General features: G+C 31.5%; 1 pseudogene; it reads left to right on the top strand.

Annotated features, from left to right (window-relative positions):
• The first annotated feature begins 8,635 nt into the window (after positions 1–8,635).
• On the top strand, positions 8,636–9,529 carry LOC149878242 (uncharacterized; annotated as a pseudogene).
• Positions 9,530–13,009: the final 3,480 nt, after the last annotated feature.

Below are 13,009 nucleotides of genomic sequence, written 5' to 3'. Positions count from 1 at the left end.
TAAACTCTAGTCCTGAAGCCGTCATTGAAGGAACCTCTAAAAATTGGGAAGGAGAAACAGACATGGAGTGTCAATTTTTCGAAAATGAAGAAGTCGTGCCTGAACCTAATTTCTTAGACTCAACCAAAAACAATTTGATGATCTTTGACGACTTGCAACTCACTAGACAAAACACGTGCGAAAAATATTACATTCGAGGAAGACACTCCAACGTCGACTGCTTTTACCACGCTCAAAATTATTTCTTGCTCCCCAGACAAACCATCCGAGAAAATGCCAACTTTATTTGTCTCTTTCCTCAAGACGATAAAAATATCAACCACATTTATTAAGATCACGTTTCCAGCGTCATAAAAAAAGAATGTAAAAAGTTTTGCTAATACTGCTGGTCTCAACCTCACCGATTTGCCGTCATTGATCTTTCCTCCAAAAAAGACCATGGAAAATACAGAAGCGGGTTTGACGATTTTTATTTTCCAAACGTATAAAAAAAAATGTCTGGATTTTATTTGCTTGCAAAATCGAAAAAAGATACACCCATCGTATCAAACAGCTCCATCAAAACATACTTTGAAAGACCCATCGAGCTGAATTTAAACAAACAGTACGAAATGGCACTTGTGGGGCTCGAAACCTATCGAAGCCACCCCAACGTCACCTCTAAAAATAACGTTTTCAGATACAGCCCAAACGCTGGCTCAAAAAGCTACACCATCTACATTCAAGAAGGATCCTACGAAATTAACCAGCTCAACGAATACCTTCAAAATGAAATGCAAAAACAAACAGGAAGCTTGTACAGAGTAGACGGAGTCACCATTACAGCAAACGAGTCTTCGTTAAAAGCCGTATTGACTTTTGGAAAGCCTACAGCAACAACAAAATACTGGGTTGATTTTAACGTGAATAACAGCATAGGATCGCTACTCGGATTCGACAAAAACGAATACACCTACGTTGAGAAAAAAGAAGCCCCTGTTGACCCTAATAAAGTCACGAGCGTCATCGATACCTACGAGTCTGAAAACATCGTAAGAATTGAAGAAACTGCAGTGATCCAAGTAACTAACGACATTATCGGCTCGTCTTATTTTGACGGTAAAACGACAAACGACATTTATTCCTTTTACCCACAAGTTGTACCCGGAGAAAAAATTGTTGAAAAACCTTTTCATTTGATTTACCTTCCCATCGTTGTCAGCAAAATTTCAAGAATGGAAACGCAAATTATCGACCAAAATGAACACTTGATCGATTTTAGAGGGGAAGACATCATCGTCAGATACCACATCAGAGAAAAAATTCCTCAACTCTACACGATCTTTTCTCCGGAAGCGCTTTCATTCGGTAATTTTTTTTCCTTTTCTATTAAAAATGTATCAAAAGATCAGACTAAACATTTCGAAAGGACAAGCTGACAAAATTAAAAAAGCCATTCAAAACGAAACCGAAGTCAGCATAAAACTCACTCATCAAGACTTGAACGGTGAACATATTCTCGCTGTCACTCTTAAACTCAGCAAAAAACAACTCATGCACAACGCAAAAGTGGAAGGAGGTTTCATCGGTGCTCTACTCCCCTTATTAGGAATGATCGGAAGTACCATCGCCACAAAAGTCGTCTTGCCACTGGTCTGCTTTCAGGTGTTGGAGCTTCTGCCGGCTCTGCCATGGTTGACAAAATCGCTGGACGCGGAATAGTTTACTTGAGCAAAAACGGAAAAGGAATGAAACTCACCGCAGCTGGCTCTGGCTTATACCTAAGTCCTTGGAATAAAAATACTCAAGGCGATGGACTCTTCATTAAAACTGGAAAAGGCTGCGAGTGTGTTGGTTCTGGTGAAGACGAATTTTCCGATTCTGGTTTACTGCTCGGAACCAATTCACCCTTCAATAGCATTCCCTTCTTAGGAGCCATTCCATAAAAATCACTTGTGATCTAACAAAATTTTTTATTTGGCAAGAATAAAAAATTCAGAGAAAATACACTTTTATCATACCCATTTCTCCTATAGACGAAATCATCAACGTCTCTCCCACAAACACATCCAACACGCTCGAAAAAGAAACTATTTTTGAAACTCAATACAGCTGATCAGGCTTACGCACCAAATCAAATTTCTTCTCATCCTCAGTTTCTTCTCCACACTTAAAGCTCTCAGAAAAAACACCGCTTGTCTCCATTGAAAATACCAACACCCCTTTCTCTAAAGCCACTCTAAATTCCGAGGTCGGCTTTATCATCTTACACATATCGCTAAACCTAGAAGCCAAAATTCTTCTCTTTGAACTAAAAGAATAGCGCTCACTGAAATTCACGTTTTGAACGCTTTCCGTCGCCACCTTAATATTATACGCAAACTGGTCTAAAGATCTCACGGCGATTTCCAAACTTCCCGCATTCAAAATCGACAAAGTCAACTCGCTACCACTTTTCACCGTTTTAAACACCTTGCTCATGCCCAAATTGGTCTAAAGATCTCACGACGATTTCCAAACTTCCCGCATTCAAAATAGACAAAGTCAACTCGCTACCACTTTTCACCGTTTTAAACACCTTACTCACATAACTCTCAACACCCACATGCAACGGATCCTCAAAATCAAACACGTACTCGTCAAACCGATCTGCAAAAAGATCAACTTCAAACATTAAATTTATCGTTGTTTTTGTTTTCACACTTATTCCTTCTTTACTTATTCTCAAACACACCATCCTCATGTTAGCGAATCCACGGCTCAACGAAAAACATTTGACGTTTGACAAAAAACACGAAATTTTCATGAACTTTACTCTCTTATATCTTTTTGTATGCTTAAGCAAACACCTTGAGGTTTTTTGAATCAATTAGTGTTACTCAACCTCTTTCCAGCCAAATATAGAAGGTACTATGGATTATATGGCTTCATTTAAATTTTATCCATATCTTAAGACCTCTTTTAAGAAAAAAGCTTGAAGCGGGAACGTTTTTTTAAAACGAAGCTTTTGGAGGTTAGGATTCCTTAGTACCAAAACACATCCAACTTTTATAAAACTTTCCATATATGTTAAAAAAGGGATGAGGAATCTAATGGAATGTGGATACTTTTTAACTTTTATACATAAATTTTTAGCTCTTAGCGTTTCAAAACTTCAAGGTTAATTTTTTTTAAAAAAAAAAGTTTTTTTTAAAAGTGTCCAGGTGGAAATTGCAAGTTTAGTCTCTCCTCTTTTTATAACAAGTATTTATTTATGTTTTCTTGAAGAATATATTCTAAGGATTTGTATATAGAAATTAGGTATATATATATATATATATCTATATTCCTTCGCATATTTTATGATTATATTTTTGTTTTGATTTTCGCGACGTAAGAATCATTATGTTCTAGCTCCAAGTTTTAACGTTGGGAGAAAGTTTTTGATTTTTTCTAAAAGTAAAAATTGTTTCAAGTTTTTGCTTTAATTTTTAAAGAAATAATAACTTTTGCTTCAAATAATTTATGTTTAAGCAAATTATTTGAAAAAAAAATTATAAAATAATGCGTATTTTAAAAGTTATTACTACTAACTAAAATTAATAACTCATTTTCTCCCAACTTTTAAAATGGAAGATAGAACAAAATAATTCTTACCTCGCGTTTTGCGTAAAATAGATGAACTTGGGCAATCCCAACAGAATTAAAAATTTTTTTTGTTGGTATTTTGTTGTTTTATAGTTGTTGAATCAATATGGAAAATATCAAGTCAAATGTAATAACGGTTCAAAAGTTATTCAAAAGTCAATATGATCCAAAAATACTCTCTTTTTCGGTGCCATAACATTGCAAATTTTCCATACTTAAGCCCTATACCTTTCGTCAAAAAATCATCAATTTTTGCACTACAAAAAATTCAATAACTTTAGATCCGCTTAACTTTACAGGCCGAATGACCCCTCATTTTTTAAGTCAAGTCAAGCTCTACACAATGATATAAATTATGTATGTTTATTTGAATTATAAGAAAATCGTCTGGAATGGCTACTCATGTTATTGAACAAAAGATCAAAAACGCTTTCACTTCACCTGTATGCTTTGTTCTCGCTAAAAACATTTTTTAAATAAGAAAATATTTTTTAAATCCGATTACATCGGCATGGACGGTAAGAAATTTTTTTAAATCATTTCAGAATTAAAAAATATCCTTATTGTTTAATTTTACTCATATTGAAATTCGTCTTCGTAATTTTAGCAATGTCTTCATTATAATTACGATGAATTTTTTTTACTGAACGAGGTTTTATTATCCCACTATTACAAGATCTTTGAATTTCAATAGAATGATGCGAATCAATAACAGATTTTAATTTATTTAAAACTTCTTCGAATGGTAGCATTTGAATCATTTCAATAAAGGCAATTTTGACTGACTGGTAGCTTTCTAACGTTTTTTTCTAACGTTTTTTCCTAACGTTTTTTTCTAACGTTTTTTTCTAACGTTTTTTTCTAACGTTTTTTTCTAACGCTTTTTTTCAAATTTAAGAAAACTTCTTGATTTTTCAAAATAATAACCTCTTCACCGCTAAGAATCTCAATAAGGCTAAATTCATTTATATAATCCATTTTTTGATTCTATAAGAAATTTATTTAGTTCAAATTCAATTTTATCAACTAAATAATCTCACAAAAGATTCACACCTTGGCCATTGGACACTACAAAACAAGAAAATAATTTTAAATCCGATTAAATCGGCATGGACGATAAGAAATATTTTACAGTAAGAATTTTTTTTTGAATAAAAAGACCTAACAAGAATTTTCAAACGACGCCATCTTGGATTTTAATAAAACCCTAACAAGATTAATTTTGATAATTCATTATACAGCCGCCATCTTGGAAAAACATCGAACCCCTCCAATATATAAGGGTATCAATGAGCTAGAACCCGCATTTTACATCTACTATGCTTAACTTCTGGTTTGATCGAAGTTTTCATTCTTTTTTTTTTTTTTTTTTTGATGCTCAAACTTTTTTAAAAGATAAATCACGAAAAATTCTTGAAGCGATTCTTTTTTTTTTTTTATCCAGCGTAATTTGAATATTACAAAATAGCTCTTCTTATTGTTAGGGTGAATTATGTTAAGGTGGTAAAGTAAATTCAAAAAAATACCTCTCTTGTTTAACTTTTTCGTTCGTTCTTGAATTATAATTTTCTGAAAGGATTGCGTAAATCGGTCGTTATTTATTCCCATCCACCAGATTTTCATTACAATTATAAAAGCATTCTTTCCTTCGAAAATTAAGTTTTCGTTTGTTACATAGCTTATTGAAAACTTTAGAAACGAGTCGATGTATAGTTTACGAACCTAAAGTATTTATTTAACGATAGTTCATCTTGATATATAGGTGACGCAATTTACTTCAAAACAACAATACAGAGGGGCGGTTTCTTTAACGAAAGTTCTAAATGTTTTTTAAAGTAACAAAAGACAAGTTAAAACTCACAAATATTCGCTTTAATTTTCCTCCTTCGATAATTGGACTAAAATTCATGCTGGGATCTTGTTATACAATGCTTTCAAAGCTTAGTTCCCTGTCAGGATTGAAAGAAGTAGTCAGATTTTCAAGATCAGCTGTGCAATTGGTATTCGTGGTTATGTTGACATCGACAAAAATATTCGCACTGTAAGGTAAAATAAAATAGTGAAAATAATAAATTGATCGTCAACCATTTTTAAACTCTTTATTCCTTCAGTTACCCTACGAGTTTTGTCAGTCATCGACATCTTTGTAGCCTCTCACGTACTTGTCGTATCATCGTATCCCTGTAGCTTCTCACGCACTTGTCGTAAAACTGACAAAACAAATGACTGTTATTTAAACTTCAATATTGTAGGCGGATCCTGCATGCATCTTTTTAAACTTTGTATTTTTGTTTTAAATAATTAGTACTTCTTAAGAAATTCTCATGAACCTTCTAGATTCTAATGATATTGTGAAAAAGATCAAAAACCCTTGGAGAATTTCATTGGTACTTATCATATCAGAACAACATATTTTAAGAGGTCAACAAAATAAAAATTCAGTAGGCACATGCTCATTTATTAATATCATACACATCACTACTTTATAAAATATACATGCATATAGTGGATATCAACAAAATAATTATCTGCAATTCGGGGCCCGTATTTCATACTCTACAGACAATTAACATTAACGTCTTGAGATTTCAAATTTCCAGCAGTAACCAATTAAAGTCCAGCAGTAAACCAATAAAGTAGGCAATAAACCATTCGTTTTAATATTACCTAGTGGCTTCCTAGATGGGTTGAATCTCTTTTTGGTATGTGCTCTTTCAGCTTTCATATTGGTACTTCTAACAGAAATGACATCCTCTGAAAATATTAATTGAAATCATTGCACTGGAATTTCAACTGACAAACATGGAGGTAATAATGCTTTATTTACTGACTCTCTAATTAAATTTGTTCTGAGCCGTTGTCCTTCCAGACAGTTAAGGAGAATGATAACAAGCCCGGCTTTTGTTACAAGATGTGCTTCACTTATATTATTAGTATTAAAATTTTTATCGTTGATCTTCGTTGATTCTCAGATAATAAGGCTATGATAAGAGTTATCACATTTATGATAAGAATGCGACATCGGTTTCTCCATCAAAATATTAAATTCTATATCATGTTGACATATATATCTGAATATACTCCACCTCAGCTAATTCACTATTTTCTTTTTCGCTTAAAATCTAATTTTCCATTTTTTTATTTGAAAACAATACGCGAGCTACATGAACGCCAAGCTCATACTGATCGTATGAGAGCGCAGCTGAGCTGTCCTGGGTAGCGTGACAGACTATTATAAATTTTTATTTATTGAACGAGGTAAAAAAAAATTTCGACGTTTTCTATGAATTCTGAATAAAAGCATAAAATTGAAGGAGTACAAAGAAAAAATTCAATGAACGATTTACCATTCAAAAAATTCTGCAAACTTCGAAATAAATGGTAATCAGATGGTGCCAGATCACAGCTGTATGGAGGATGTGGCATACTTCTCAACAACGCTCCAATAACTTTCCAAGGGTTGCTAAAGATGTGTGAGGTCTTGCATTATCATAGTGGAGCACTATTCTTATACGATTTGCCAATTCCAGCCGTTTTTTCTTGATTGATTCATTAGTTGTTGACAGCAAACCTCATAATTGATTGTTTGGTACCTTGGAGGCAACTAAAAATACGCAACACCATTCAGTACGCTTCTCATCTTTGTGAGAAAAATCTCCAGAACTAAATTTTTGAAACCAATTCTGACATGTTCACTCTGTTAGACAATTAACACCATACATATCTCATATTTCATAGTGAGCTTCAGTCGCTTTCTTTTCTTTGCGAAAAAAAAAAAGAAGCAAAATGTGCCGAAGCTGTTCATTTTCGCACTCCATTTTAAAATTGATGCACAGCTGATATGTACACAAATACTCATGCAGCACTTGCTTCTAAAGTACCTCTATATGTCTTGTATCAAGTGTAGAAAACCAAACTATATTAAGATTAACTAGTCGTTTAAAAAATAAAGCTTTTTATGACTAAAAAACCGAAATTACTTAGTTGCAAACCAAACAAATAAATCTTGTTGCCAATAAAGAATTAACGAAGAAAGATTAAAAAAAAATTGTATAAAAAAAAATCACTTTGTTAATTTGCTTGATGAAAAAATTTTCAGGTTGAAATACTTCAATGACCGCGTTATTGTGACGGGAAGTAATGTTACAATTGTTGTTGTTTCGTTCGAGAATTGTATTGCAACCCACTCTGTGCTCTTATTTTCTGCAGCCATGTCTTCAATCTGAAAAGCAATCACTTGATAGATCATTTAATATCATATCAATTTTTATAGCTATAATCAATAGATCCATTCGGAACTCCGTCTCGTCGGATTTTTCTCGGTTTTTCGGAGTTTCGGAGTTCGAGAGAAATCGAGAAACCTCGACGGAATTTCGACGAGGTTTTTAGAAAATATCAATTTTTACTCGTAAAATAATTAAATTCTTATTTTATTTCTACGCTGCTGTTACAATAGTTCATGTTGTTTCCAAATATAAGTGTTCTCTTTGTTTAATATCAACACAAATTTACATCGCAAAGCAATTAGTAATGCACAGTGGGACAGGTGGTGGTGGTGGAAAAAACCTCAAGAAAAAAGCTTATTCTATTCCAAACCATATAATAGAACATACTCGTACTTTTCCATTGCACTATTTCAGAAACTCTTTTGATTATAATAGTATCTTTTTAATAATAGAAGTTTTTAAATCCACAAAAATCAGTTGCGGTATAATAAAATGTAATGCATAATAAAGTAATCTTTTTTTGTCAAAAAGCAAGAATTTTTTAATTTTTAAGCAAAGATATTGTAAACAGTAACTTTTAAAATATTATGCGTGTGTGATATTAGTTAGTGTATTTTAACTATTTAGTAGTTTACCTTTACAAAAAAAGTCAAGATCATTATTTACAAAATATACAAAAACTGGTCTTAAAATAACGAGGTAAGTTTTAAACATATAATACTTTTTTTTTACAATAATGTCGTATATCGTATGATCAAAATAATTTTTTCCACCTTAAGTCTAATATTCTTTTATAGAGAAAAATGGTTTCGGAAGCGTGGAAATACTTTGATAAAGTTGTAGTAAATGATAAGAAATACGGAGGTTGCAAAAAATGCCATAGAAGAATCGCTTGTCCAGGAAGCAGCACAAACGGCCCAATTGGTCACATCAAAAGTTGCAAGAAAATAGATTTAAAACTGAAAAGTTCCAGACCAGTTTTGACTAAGATATCGTTAAACTATCTTCTTGCCAAGTTGACAGCTCTTGATGGATACTCGATTAGGTCCATAAATCAATCTGAAACACTAAGAATGCTTTTTGAAAATTATGGGCATAGTTTGCCCAAGTCAGCGTCCACAGTTTCAGAAAAAATTAAGATATTTCATGCTGAAGCCAAATGTTTAATGATTGCTGAATTGGCTGCATTGAAAGCAAAAGTAGAAAAATTTGGACTAACAAGTGACGAATGGTGTAGCAATAGAGGTAGAAGATACTACAATTTAAATGTTCATCACGACCGAACATATTGTTTAGGAATGGTGAAATTGCCGTCTCCTAGTTCTGCCGAAACATTAAACATTTTAATAATGCAAAAATTAAAAGAATTCGGTATAGATGATGAAGATGTTGCAGGTAAAACTACGGATGGCTGTAGCTGGATGGTGAAATTGGGCACCATGTTTAAGTTTCCACATCAAATCTGCCAGAATCATTCAATTCATTTGAGTGTTTGTGATTTGCTATACGCTAAAAAAGGTTGTCGCAAAATTGTGAACAAAGAAACTGAATCGGATATTGAAACAGAAACAGAAACTGATGGAGACTGAAGGAGACTGAAGCAGAGACTGAAGGAGAGTTTCTTATTGACTATTCGGAGAATGAGATTGAATATGAAGAAAATATCGAAAAAAGTCTACAGAAACTTCGAATACTAATTAAGTTTTTAAAATATTCATCGTTTCGATATGAAGTTCTTAAAAGAATAATACACAAAGTTTACGGATCTTCACATGACAAAGGACTATTGCTCGACAACCGCACTAGATGGAACAGTGTTTTTCAGATGATCAAAAGATTTTTGGACTGCTCAGAAGCTGTAAAACAAACACTCAAAGAACTAAACTGCTTAAACATGTTAGATGATATTGACTTGGAATTCTTAAAATCGCTGTCTGACTTTTTAGAAGTCATTTCTGACGCTGCAATTCGATTGGAAAAACCAAATACAACAATTTTGGAGTGTGACATTATTATGGAAACGTAAGTAAGGAAATTGAAGGTTGTAGAAACTGACATCAATTCTAATTTTGCAGAGGCGTTAATCTCCAGATACGAAAATCGTAATAACATTATGTTGGTATCATTAAGTCGTTATTTGCACAATCCCGATTTTTTTAAAAATAAAAACCACACATTTTTTTACGCTTACAAAAAAAGATATTCAAGTTTATGCTGCAAAATTATTTGATCAACTATTTGCAACAAAAGAAAATAGTCTCCAAACAAAATCAGATGATCGCGCTAAAAAGAAAACAAGAAGAACCATACAATCGACATCTTTTTTTGTCGAAATTCAAGAAGTTTTATATCAAAATCAATCAACAGCTAAAAAGCCAAAAAAAGTCAAGAGCTTCACCGATCAGTTAAAAGAATACGAAGTAACTGGTGTGAAATCAGAAGCAGTTTTGAAATTTGAACTAGCCATCCACAGAATTCAAGTAACTTCCTCGGAAGCAGAAAGAGTTTTCTCCTCGTCTTCCAGATTTGTCACAAATTTTCGTAGTTCACTTTCTGATGAAATGATAAATGTTTTCATCTTTTTAAAATATTATTTTAAAAGATCTTCAGAATAAATACTTTTTTAATATTCCTTTTTTAGTTTTTACTATAGGTACCCCAAGAAGTGTTAAATACAGAGCACCGCGGAAGGGCATTTAACTGAAAGTTCACGCCTTCTTCCTAACCGATGCCGGTTAGAAAGCCATTTATTAGATAAAACTTGTTTGTTAAAAGATTGCGATAAGAAAGATAGTTAAGTACTAAAGAATATAAAAATATAATTTTTTTAAAATTTACTATAAGTTATAAATCGAAATATATAAAAATAAAAAAATTAAATATAAGAGCAATGTTTAATTATCAACTAGATAGTTTAATTTTTTAATTTATAACAAAATTTTATCGAAGCTCCGATTTTTTCTCGACTCCGACGGAGTTTTTTCTCGATTTTGGATCTTCTGAACGGAATGCAAGAAGCGAACTTGAACTGAAGTCAGACTTAAAAAACGAGAATTTTTGAACTTTCAAGTCATTTTTTCAAGTCTGCTCCAGACCAATCTTGAAACCAAACTTGAAAAAATAAACAGACCGCCATTATCATTTTGCTGATGCGTAACAAAACTTTACTATTACAATACAACTTATTACAACCTATGCAAATGTAAAAATGAGTTTTTACCAAGCAAAAGTAGTTACTTGGATATATTGATGTAATTAATTTAGAAGGTTACATTGTGAAAGTATATTTGTCAATGAATTCATTACAGAAAACTGAATACCAACATAGTGAAAACGTGTGTCTTTTAGAACATCCTGTTAGTCGTAGGTAATGATCCAACGTCATATTTTGATGCCATTAGAAATGCTTATTAGAATTTTGAAATGTCGAACGTCCTAGCATTATAAAATCCTAACAACTAATGAAGACCTTACACTTTTAAGATAATAAACGGCCTTGTTGTCTAATTGTATTCTAACATGCTGATTCCACAAGACTGTTGATTAAGGCACGTTTATGTGATACAGTATAAAAGTAAATTCCATTTAGTAATAAACAGTTCCAGTTATACAAAGAAGTGATACGTTTAAAAGGAGTAAAAGAGAGTTAATGAGAAGTAGTTACAATAATGTGAAGTATTTAAAAAAAACTTGTTTTAAAACGTTCAAAGATGATTCGGTATGAGCTGAATTTTAGAAGAAGAAGAAGAAGAAGAAGAAGAAAAAGAAGAAGAAGAATGAACTTCGCAACCAATAGGGGCAATGGATTTTTTTTACGGGAAAAACCTTTTACTGAAACAAATTCTTGTAATGATATTTGTATAATACACGATAAAATAAAAAGTTAATAACAGTAAAAAAAAAAACGGTCTTGCTATGTATTTTTCATTACAAAAATAAATTCATCTTGGCACTTTCAGTTCCAAATCCTAAGTTATAGGTAAACAACGGTTGGTCATATGTACCAATTAAGTGATCAAGACAATATCTCTTGATTTCTCTATTTTAACAGATTCCATTTGAATTAAAATACATGGATATGTTCTAGAAAATACAAAATCTTATTTTGACGCCTTTTGGGGATGATGTTTATCTTTTTTACTTTAATGAAAATGTTTTTTTTTACAAATAGTGATAAAACTATTTTAAAATTACTTTTCTCAATGCTAATACCAAATAATACTGGGTGTGTATAGATATATATATGTGTGTGTGTATTTTTATATATATATATATATATATATATATATATATATATATATATATATATATATATATATATATATATATATATATATATATATATATATATATATATATATACCATTTACATATGTAAATATACCATTTGCATATGTAAGTCAAAAGAGATCACTTTTGGAGACAGGTCTTCTGAAGTTATTGGGCCACATATAGAAACAGAAAAGGAAACTTTTAAGAAACCATTCATAGCATCTTGCTCATTAACACATGAAAATGGACAAAATTTAAGGTTAAACAAAAATCTCTTATTAAAAAAAATACAAAAAAGCAATATAATGAAATTCATGACTTGATAAAGAACTAATATATATATATACACTGTAAGACAAAAGTTATCGTGCGCTAAGAAAAAATGATAATATTCAATATAGACACAATTTTTCTGCTATATTTAATGAAAATTATTTATAATTTTTTTTTTAATAGTATTTATTTTGTTATTATATGAATTTTTTGGAATTTATATTGAAATAACATTAAAATTAGGCTCAAAATTTGAAAAAAGTACATTAAAGATGATGACAAAAGTTATCGTACACTTGGCGTACACTAGTATTTATTTAACTCCAAACCGTTATGTCCACCATTTTTTATACATTTTTGAAAATAAAGTAAACTATAAACACTTTAAGATTATTTTCAATTGTTTTAAATGAATTTTTTGGTTAAAAAAAAGTAAAATGAGCTCGAAACGTGTTAAGACCACTGTAGAAATTCGTAAGCTAATAATTAAGCATTGGAATGAAGGAAAATCGTCAAATTGTATTGCAAAAATTGTTGATTCTAAAAAATACACCGTTTCTTCAATTATTAACAAGTTCAAAAAAACAGGAAAATTAGCTGATTTGCCCCGAAGTGGTCGTCCAAAAAAACTG

The sequence above is a fragment of the Hydra viridissima genome, unplaced genomic scaffold (assembly GCF_058129835.1).
Source record: "Hydra viridissima isolate aposymbiotic clone 2 unplaced genomic scaffold, HvirCarnegie_v1 scaffold_15, whole genome shotgun sequence".
NCBI classification, from domain to species: Eukaryota; Metazoa; Cnidaria; class Hydrozoa; order Anthoathecata; family Hydridae; genus Hydra; species Hydra viridissima.
This window is presented reverse-complemented; position numbering and strand designations above follow the sequence as displayed.